Genomic DNA, 6,000 nt, shown 5'->3' on the forward strand with positions numbered 1-6,000 from the left:
AAGAGAATGTTTGCTAAAATCTTGGTTTTGTTTACTCAGAGAGAGGCATGGGTCTGTACATTCAAACAGTTTCTCTTCTCTGTTTTCCTCGCCTTGTTCACCAAGACTCAGCAAACCAAACCTTATGGCATTCTGATGAAAATCTCAATTAAGATACGATGGGCTTAAGGTCTGAATCAGTTATCTCAAAAGCTCAGGAAGAAAGTGATAGAGTCAGAAGCAGCAGAGATAAAGAGGATGTAGGAAAACAAGGAAGAACGGAAAGGCTAGAACCTTCTGAGGTCATTCTTAGGGCGTTCAGTTCTTTGGTGGAACACAATGCCCTACGACTTGAGAAGGAAGATGGTTGCTACCAACACAGGCTTTGCTTGGACAGTGAATCATAGTCACTACCAGGCCCAGGGGCGAGAATTGATTGACTTAGACTGTGTGTAAAACAAGAGCACTAGTTTAATAAGTTTGGCTATTTACTTTTCCATTTTGCCCCATAGGTTGGATTTCAAGAGAGGACAATTTGACAGGGTAATCAAGTCTTAGAGAGGCCTGGAGAGAAAGGGCAGGTTTAATTAAGGGGAGCCAGGATGAAAGATGCCCAGGGAAGTAGAATCATTCCTAGCTGGCAGACAGATCTGGAACCTTCAGAGTTATTGACAGACAGCATCAGTGTGTGGGCTGCCCTGGATCCGAGAAAAATAAAGAAGAGCCTTCTGGGGTTCATTTCCTCCAGGTCTATATTCCTGTTTAGACATGGGCATGCCTGAATTTGCCAGTTACCATAATGAGGCCAGAGGTGAGGGAAGGAGGAAGGGAATTCAAGTCCCCAGTGAATGCAAATACACGTCATTCAAAATACCTTCCAGAGCCCAACCATGGATGACTTCGGTGGTTACTTATTTAAAGGTGGAAATTTTAGTTCACTCCTTTGACTATCCAACTAAATATTTCCTGAGTTTCTTCTCTGAGTGTGCTGGGTATAGAAATGTAGCCTATATCTGAATGTACAGCCATGGGTCAGGTTCTTTTAAAAAGAGCCAAATAGAAAATAAAAATAAAACAACATCTCCAGCTTCCCAGGACCTTTCTTGCTTCTGACCTTCTATAATAAATTATCCACAGTGTGATAAACACTTAACTGGTCTCTTTCTTTATTTACCCATACCTCGTTTTCCTTAAGTTGACGACTAGAGTCTTCTATTTTTATTACTTCTTCATTTTGTTATTATTACTACTCTCATTTTTCATCATTTGGTGTGATTATATGAAGGGTACACAGGAAGAATTCATAAAATATTAAATACACTTAAACTCAAGGGAAATGTTCAAGTATTAATAACTGAAATTAAGGGCTCTAAGAGGATGAGTGATTTTCCTTTTGATTTTACAAGTATGTTTTAAAAACATATGTAGGAAACTTATAGTACAAATGTGCCCACAATAAAAGTAACTAAGAAATAATAATAATCCCAGAAGTATCCCACGGGAAGGGCAACTATGCATTTTAAATTATGATTACAATAAGGACTTTAAACATGGCATCTTTTTTTTTTTTTCTTTTCAGAGAAAATTGTTCTAGCCTGGAGAAGCAATGAGAATGTACAAATATGTCCTTTGCTGTAAAATAAAGGTGCTTTCTCACTGCTTGGAGAATGGAAGAGCAGAGCTGCAAGCAATTACCTCTTAGGGGAAATGAGACGTAGCTCTGAGGTAGCATCTGTAACCACCCATTATCCATTATTTGAAAGAAGGAAAAGAGTTCATAGAAATATGGTTTCCAGGAAATACCTGGCTCCATAGTCTTCTCTCCTACAATGCCTTGTTTGTAGAGATGATTGCCTCAGAATTCAAGGCTGGCTTTAGATCTCTGCTCTTCCTTCCTCCACCTCCCAAGTGCTGAGAATCTAGGTATGTGTAACCGCAGTTAGTTTTAAATTTTATTTTTCAATTTCAACTCTTGAATTTAAGGTAGTATTAAATAGGCTATGGCTCAAAAGACTAGACTTCTGTATGAGCACCCTGCTCTTCTCAGTTCATATGAACTGTCACTGGAAATGCCAAATCTCTAAAATCTGCTGCATAGTTCCACGGCATGGATACGACACACTGAGTTCTTCGGAGTGAGCGCCTTGGGGAGATGAGGAAAGTGGGGTTAGAAGAGGCGAAATGGTGTTCTGGCAATCAATTAGGGACTTCAGGCATCTTGTTCCCTTCAGCCAGAGACTACTGCTGTGGTGGGGTTCAAAAATTCTCTGCTTCAACTGAGGTTCCAAAAGGAAATTCTAAAAGTTGATGTCCTGAAGACCACGACTCACTTTTCCTAATCACTTACTGGCTGCTAAATAATGAACACTTTCTTTTTTGAACGTCCTACTGGCTGGGCCTAGAGTAACAATGAGCATTTCTTCCACACAGACCTGACTTCTATGTCTGTTTGCTGGAGTCAGTGATGCCGATTGCTGTGGAAACTGCAATCATTGACAGTTGTGAAAGACAGGTTCATTTTTGCAAAAGAATAGTCTCTGCCGTAGATTTTAATACAAGGGAAATCATTGAGAAGCACTTTTTCAGAAGCTGTGTTTTCGATACTTGGATATTTCATTTTTATTTTGCTAAATCCTATTATTCTTTTGTATGCTTTTTTTTTTGAGATTCTCATACATGAATATTGATTCCATTTATCTTATTTCTTCCCACACTCTTCCACCTGACTGTTCTCATGCTACCCTCTCTCAAATTCACGATCTGTTCTCCTTTAAATTATACATACATATACACACCTGTAAATATAAACACAAGCTCTGAATCCATTAGTGTCACTTGTATTTTCCAGCTACCCATTTGATAGAAGACTAACATCCAGAGTGCAGGGAACTATTTTAAAAAAAATCCAAAGAGCCAAGAAAACAAAGGAGCGAACCAAAAGACAGGACACAGACTTGTCCTGGTTTGCTCTCTATTGCTGGGATGAACACCATGACCAAAAGCAATATGGACAGGAAAGGGTTTATTTCTGCTTATAGTTTCTAATCTGTCATGAAGGGAAGTCAGGGCAGGAACTCAAGGAATTCCTGTAGACAGGAATTGAAGCAGAGACCAAGGAGAAATGGTGCTTACTTGCTTGTTCCCTACGGCTTATTAAGCATTATTCACAACAGCCAGGGAAAGGAAATCACCTGCATGTCCTTCATTGATGAATGGATAACATGAATTTAAAAAAAAAATTGAAACTTCCACATGAAGCCTAAATTTGTGTTTCTGAAGTCCCCAAATCATCCAATTACATTGTAATAAAGTAATTTATACAAGTAAATGGACTGTTAGCAGTAAACACCTAGTTTATTATAAATTACTCATTAAAATGAGTAACTTATAATAAACTAAAGTAAGAGCTGAGTATAAAACATTAAATGCTATGTTATTTGCATTATATAATGCTATTTGCAATTAGAAAAGTTCATTATTTCCTAAACACCCTGGTTATTTTTCTCTCTGGTTGAATGCAATATTCTATAATTTGTAATAAAGGGATATACACCTTAGGAACAGCAGATAAGCATATACGTATGGCATATAAGTTAATGACGAAGACAGTTTTTATGAGGTAAGAGAGATTAATCTCAATATTAAAATATTAAATATAGGCAAATAGATTTATCTTAATTAGGCACTTTTCTTTATATTGATATATCTTTTAGGAAATATAAAATCAAATACTTTAAACTGTATCCAGCAGTTTCTATTCAGCATAGTAGATGAAAAGATGTTTAGTTAGTATTCTAATTTAGTCTAAATAAATTTGATTATTTTATAAGCTAAACTGTGCTCAATAGTCACTGTTAGATCCTAGAAGACAGCCGCACAACCGTTTGGCTTTAGAATTCTACCCATTCTTCAGTCACTATCTAATTAAAAATGCATTGGGAAATTCAAATTCTAGAACGGAAAAAATACTTAAGACAATGATGATTTTCATTGCAAACCACTTAGCAACATTCATAAAACTAACAGCAAGAGCCAGAAAAGTACGCATTACGAGATACTTTATAAAATGAAACCACTTGTCATTTAAGCTGTAGATTTAGAGACTGACAAGGCATAGGGACCAGACGGTTAGAATACAAGTGAAATTCACCGTCATTTGTCTGTAAATTCAGTATGTGTTACAATGGAAGGGGTTGGCCCAGATGGGCTAATTTGGTGGAAATCGTTCAAGAGCAGTCTTTAGTGTGAAATTTAAAGGCCAGGGCTCTACAGCGTGAGGGACATAGTAATTTTCCCACTTACAGGTGTTTTCATTTCCCCGGAAATAAGCATGAGTTTCACCAAATAAAAGTGAATAACATAGAAGTTTAAACTGGCCACCGGGTTCGCGAAACACTTGAAGGTGACCGAGAAGCTAGGCAGTGCCAGCAAGTGGTGACAAAAAAAGTGCCATTTATGGTGCGCCTGCCAACTGCCTAATCCCCTAAATCCCCATCTGACACACAGTATCATCCCTGCTTTATAGATTCGGGGAAGTAACTTTCAAAGTGGCAAACTAGTAACAAATCTTGGCTCTGTGACTCCCCAGGTTCAGGATCTTGGTGTCCGCGTAAATATTCTAACCTTTTCTGGTGAGGTCTTCCTTATACCCCAAATCCTCTCCAGCGACTGGAGGGTGATTTGCCTCGAGGAAAGGAATATTTCACTGAACCCTCCAGTCAAAGGATCTCTTCCTTCCTTGCGATGTGGTCATTTAATGCCCACTTTAAACGCAAGAAGATGCAGCCCAGGTAAAGTCAATGAGCTGGTGTTTTGGGAAAGGGAGGGCAGGGTGGCCTCCCTGCTCCAAATCCCGCCCCCTCCCCCTTCCTCTCTCCCACCCTCCCCACAAGCTCACCTTGTCCAGGAAAGACTATTCTGAGAAGGATTTGATTTAAGGCCAACTCATACCAGCGTTGAGGTTGCATTTAAGCTCGTACCCATTTACCCTTCCTAAGGATGGACTGGGCTTTCTGAGGACCTGCTCTCAATTGGCCCCCCGCCCCCGCCCAGGCGCGGGTATGTGTGTGTGGATTGAGTGGGGCTTTCCCCCTCCACTCCCAAGTTCACCTGCTGTTATCACGCGGGGCAGATCTTGTGATCCGGCAGCGCGGAGCCTGAGGTGGCCAGCGTCCCTGGCTGTCGTGGGCAGGAGTTGCTGCCCATGGGAGTCCCGGCGTCCTTGTCACTCACCGGCTCACTCACGCGCTCCGGGCTGGAGCCGGCCCCACACTGCCGTCCCGGCGCAAGTCCCAGCGGCGGTTAATTATTACCAGCTCATCCACCGAGGGGTGTGAGCAGCCGGAGCCACGCCCAGCGACTCTGAGCGCATGGGGAGTGTTGACTCTCTCCTCCTAGCCCGCGGGCAGGTACACCTCTCTCTGACGCGGTTCGCTTAAGTGGGCTGACGTCGGGGACCTTCGTCGCATGATCTTCGCTGGCGACCTGTGCTGCAGATAAACGACACCAGCTAGGACCCCCTGCGTTTTGTTTTTGAAAAGCGATTTCACCTTTCAGCTGGAGATTTCTTACTTTTCTTTCCCTTGCTCTTGGCTTCCCCCATCCCTTGCCAGCACCTTTGCACCCAAGACATCCCCCCACCCCCTTAGGGTGCGCCAGAACCTCCCAGGAGGCTTGCAACACCAGGGAATGTGCTTGGCCTGACCATCTTACTTAGTGGGTCTTGGGTAGACATGCTGTTGTTACTCTTTTATTCACCACAGAAGCGTCCAGTAGCCAGCAATTCATCTACCGAATTGGGTGTGGGAAGTTTACTTTTTCTGTTTCAAAAAGAACTCAAAAGAGTAGCAGATAATAGATGTTGTGGAAATAGGGGTTTTATTCACACACACTTAATAAGAAAAATATCAGTTTCTATTTTTGACAGTTTGAAAAACCAATTCTTTTTCAAGCGTTAAGTTTTTGGCTCGCAATTGTAAGTTTGTAATTGAATTACAAAAGGCATTTAGTGATTTTTCAAGA

At 41.2% G+C, this 6,000-nt stretch overlaps 1 protein-coding gene across 2 annotated transcripts in view; it reads right to left on the reverse strand.

The window, feature by feature from the left end:
* The window catches only part of Rassf6 (Ras association domain family member 6), a 39,597-nt gene extending 34,347 nt beyond the window's left edge, over positions 1 to 5,250 (reverse strand). For both annotated transcript variants that reach the window (XM_060380923.1, XM_021656433.2), the window contains exon 1: positions 5,089 to 5,250. The gene's annotated coding sequence lies outside the window, so the exon portion shown is untranslated. The remainder of the gene's footprint in view (positions 1 to 5,088) is intronic.
* Positions 5,251 to 6,000: the final 750 nt, after the last annotated feature.

The sequence above is a fragment of the Meriones unguiculatus genome, chromosome 3 (assembly GCF_030254825.1).
Source record: "Meriones unguiculatus strain TT.TT164.6M chromosome 3, Bangor_MerUng_6.1, whole genome shotgun sequence".
Classification (NCBI taxonomy): Eukaryota; Metazoa; Chordata; class Mammalia; order Rodentia; family Muridae; genus Meriones; species Meriones unguiculatus.